Consider the following 4,860-nt stretch of genomic DNA (forward strand, 5'->3'; position numbering starts at 1 on the left):
AATTTATCCTATTTTGTTGGCTGATTAACATATGGCATCTGATAAGTTAACTCAATCTTCAAAAAATAATTAAATACCCATATCCATACCCAACTTTAGTTTATTACTCTTGTACTAGCTCTGGGGTTTGCTTCTTTTAGACTTTAAAGTTTACAATTTTACTGTCTACATTCTATATTTATAACCCTCAAAGCACTCAAGCAGTCGACTATCAAAGTTCAAAAAAGTAGCAGACTCCACAGTCTATATTCAATATTCATGTAATTTGAGTATTTTGAGACTTTATATATATTTAGAGTATTTTAGACAATGTATTGTATTTTAATTGTCATTAAAACTTAACTTTATAATATGATTTATATTTTTAATTTTTATATAAGTAATACTCGCCTACCCGCGAGTCTTGTCCGCTTTAAAAATGGGCAGGTAGAGACAAAAAAATATGCCGCAAGCGCGGGCGGGCTTTTGAATATTTAAGCCCGCGGATAGAGTTTTTAGATACTACCCGATTTGCTAACCGCCTAAGCCCGCCCATAAACAGCTCTATCAATAAGTCATACATATAGCTAAGAACCCAATATTTCATAAATGTACAAAGTAAAAAACAATTGATTGCCATTACACTAAGACAAAGTTCTTAAAGAACTTGTTCAATTTCACCTCAATTAAAATAAGTGTATTATTATTTATCGCCATCCTTATCTCAATGAAATGACGAAAATGCCTCTAGACTTTAAATTTGTTTAACATACTTAAATTCACTTAATACCACTATTATCACTTTAAAAACATTAAATCAAAAGTTTAAACGTAATCCCGAACATTTTTATCGCGACCCTATATATATTGAACTTCCAGTAGCGCCCCTGCATAATATACGAACTCAACACGGTAATATCTCTCTAAAAACGCTCTATGAGTTTAAACAAGCAAAAAGTTGGAATCGATTTACAATGGCTAATGAAAGCGACTATGAATCCGATTGGGTACGTACTTTAATTGATTCGAATGGGTGTTTTTTTTTTAAAAAAAATAAATTTGAAGTCACACGCGGCTCAAATTTTTATTTTTTATTTTTTATTTTTTTATAATTTACATTATTATTATTTAATTATATAAATAAATTTTTAATTATTTTGTAATTTATATTATTATTATGTAAATTATTTTATAATTTTTTTTATTATTATTATTTAATATACGTTGTAGTAAATTATTTTATTTTGTAATTTATATTATTATTATTTAAATTATTTAAATAATGTTGTATTTATTTAGTAGTTTATATTATTCTTAATTAAATTATATTATAGTTTATATTATTATTAATTAAATTTTTAAAATTATTTGATATTTTAATTTAAATAAATTATTATTATTATTATTATTATTATTATTATTATTATTATTATTATTATTAATTTAACTAATTTATAATAATAATAATAATAATTATTATTATTATTATTATTATTATTATTATTATTATTATTATTATTATTATTATTATTATTATTATTATTATTATTATTATTATTATTAATTTAAATAATTTATAAATTATATTAATATTATTATTTTCTTCTTCTTCTTCTTCTTCTTCTTCTTCTTCTTCTTCTTCTTATTATTATTATTATTATTATTATTATTATTATTATTATTATTATTATTATTATTATTATTATTATTATTATTATTATTTGGCAAATAAAAAACTTATCATTCACCAGGCAAAAACAAAATACATCGAGGCAAGAGAACTCAGCTTACCTTATTTGCATCAGTGTGGAAACGAGGCCCACCTTCTATGAAGGGTTTCCCCGTCCCACTCTTCATGTGCATACGAGGAAGGCGAGGCCTAAAACGAGTCGACAAAGTTTGTCAGCTAAAGTCCAAAGCTATACAGAAAGATTATAAAGCAAGCACAAAGCCTATACAACAACTGGAAACAGCAAATAGGTATAGTAGGCATGCCTACAAGCGCAACCAGCACAATGGATCAATTCTCCTTCAAATGATCGATGTTCAGCACATGACATCGTTGTGACACATCCGCCTTAATCGTGTCGACAATACATCGAGGAGATCGCACAAAGTGATTCCATATTGCCTTATTCCTACAATGCAAAATATGGTATATAGTGGAGGCGTATACTGCAGTCATGACTTGTTGCTTTGATCGAGAGAGACCATACTTTCTAAAGTCCATACGAGAAAAAGGCTTCATAACTATACCTGTCCAATCCTTGATTCCTGCCACACATAAAAGACTAAAAACGGACATTCAAAGAAAAGATGGGCGTGTGTTTCAAAGTGAATACCACTCAAAGAGCACATGTCATTATCTACCACCCCAATATGCTTTAGCTTGTCCTTTGTTTTTAATCCTTGATGAGCAGCTAACTAACAAATAAATCTAGTCTTTGGAATAGATATCCTATTCCATACCAGATGCCTCCATTGTACCTTCGGATTATTCCCCAAATTAGATTCATATACCTCCTTGATGGAAATATTCATCCTTACATACCCATGGCCTCAAAAGAGCTGTTACTTGACAAAGCTTCTTTATAGTCCAGCTAACTGTAATTGGCGCATTGAATATCTCCCATTTTGCACCTTTAGTATATACTCCATGAACCCATTTAACCCATAAGGTTTCCCTCATCATATGAATATGCCACGCGATTTCACCCACCGCTGTCTGATTCCAAAGATGGATGTTGCGTATGCTAAGGCCACCCACCTTCTTAGGAGTACAAATTGTTTTCCAATTTATGTTGACAGGTTTAGGTGAGTGAGCAACCCCAAACCAAAGAAAGGAACGACATATGGAATTCACAATGTTGATTACTCTTCTTGGAATAATAAAAATTTGGCACCAATAAGAAGATATCCCCATCAAGACTGAGTTGATGAGTTGCAGTCTAGTAGCATAGGAGAGGTGCTTACACTACCAAGAGCTGATGCGTTTGGTCATCTTATCAGCCAACTGCTCACATTCAGCAATGCTAAGGCGTTTAGACGAAAAAGGAACACCTAGGTATCTGAACGGGAGTGTTCCTAAGGCAAATTGAGAAATGTCTCTAATATCCTCCTTAAGGGTTGTATCTATCCCAGCCAAATAGATTGCAGATTTATCTGTATTAGCACAGAGCCCTGAAGTATTGGAGAAAACCTTGATGCACTCACAAATAATCCTAACAGAAGAAAGGTCACCTTTGCAAAAGATCATCAAGTCATCCGCAAAGCATAGGTGTGTAAGGTTAATGGATTTGCATCGAGGGTGAAAACCAAAGGTAACCACGATGTTTTTCAAACTCCTAGACAAATACTCCATCCCAATAACAAACAATAAAGGTGAGAGAGGATCACCTTGTCATAACCCTCGTTTTGCTGCAAAAATGTTAGTAGGAGACCCACTGATCATCAAGACATAGCTCATAGAAGTAATACACGCCATAATGATTTTGATGAAATGGTGCGGGAAATTGAGAGTCACCGACATCTCTTTAATAAATTGCCAATTCATCGTGTCATAAGCTTTGCATAGGTTAATTTTCATGAGACAACTGGGCGCACACCATTGCCTAGTATAGTGCTTCACTATGTCTTGACAAAGTAAAATGTTATGCATAATACTAGGACCTGCTACAAAGGCTCCTTGAGCTTAATCAATCAAATAATCCAATACAAGCTTGAGTCTAGAGCAGATTAGCTTAGATACACATTTATACAATACATGACAACAAGAAATTGGCCTGAAGTCACCTGGATATAAAGGACTATGTACCTATGGAATCAAAGTAATTGTCGTGATATTCCAACTCTTTAGCATTTTGCCATTGTCAAAGAACTGATGAACTGCTCGGATGATATCATCTCCCACAACCTCCCATGCAGCCTTATAAAAATTGCTATTGAAACCATCTAACCCTGGAGCCTTGTCATCAGGAATACTCCACAACGCAATGTTAATTTCAGAAGGAGAAAATTGGAAATCAAGTAACTGATGATGATGATGAGCAGAAAGGATAGGGCCCTGATATATTGTATCTATATTAACCTTATTCCTATCCTTGCCCTTAAAGAAAAATTGATCAGAATAATAATCAAAGAAAGCCTTATGAATTTGAGAAGGCTCTGTGATGTCCTTCTCCTGGAATCGAATGAAAGCAATTTTGTTATGCCTAAGTCTGTAATTAATGCTCTGATGAAAAAACGTCGTGTTATCATCTCCAAATTTTATCCAGTTCAGCTTAGCTTTCTGTCGAAGACTATCTTCAAGCTCTTTTTTTAGTTGTTGAACCTTAGCAGCAGCAACCCACTCTTGAGTAGCTAAGGTATGGTCACCCAAATGATCATAAAGCTGATTCTGTATAGATATCAACTCAGAATGGGCTTTGTCCACCTTCCGCTGTAGGTGCTCCTTTCCATACAAGGTCTTCAACTTACTCTTAAGTAACCGTAGCTTCTGAGTAATTTGATAGCTAACATAGCCCTCAATTTCAACAGACCAAATCTCATGAATACTCTCAAGAAACCCGTCCTGCAATGCCCAAAAATTAAAATACTAAAAGGGTTTCTTAGTCGGCTGGACTTCAGAAAAAGACACTAGCATCGGAGAATGATCATATTCTCCTTCAACAAGAAAATGAACCAATGAGTTAGGAAAACTAACTTCCCATTGATCATTTCCCATCACCCTATAAATCTTGCTCATGACCCGGTTAGCACCCGTTTGCTTATTAGTCCAAGTAAAGAATCTGCCATAGTGTTTGAGATCATGAACATTGCATACTGCCATACAATCACGAAGGGGCTGAACCTCAGCTAAGCGCACTGGTGACCCTATCCGCT

This window comes from Amaranthus tricolor, chromosome 2, assembly GCF_026212465.1.
Source record: "Amaranthus tricolor cultivar Red isolate AtriRed21 chromosome 2, ASM2621246v1, whole genome shotgun sequence".
Lineage (NCBI taxonomy): Eukaryota > Viridiplantae > Streptophyta > Magnoliopsida > Caryophyllales > Amaranthaceae > Amaranthus > Amaranthus tricolor.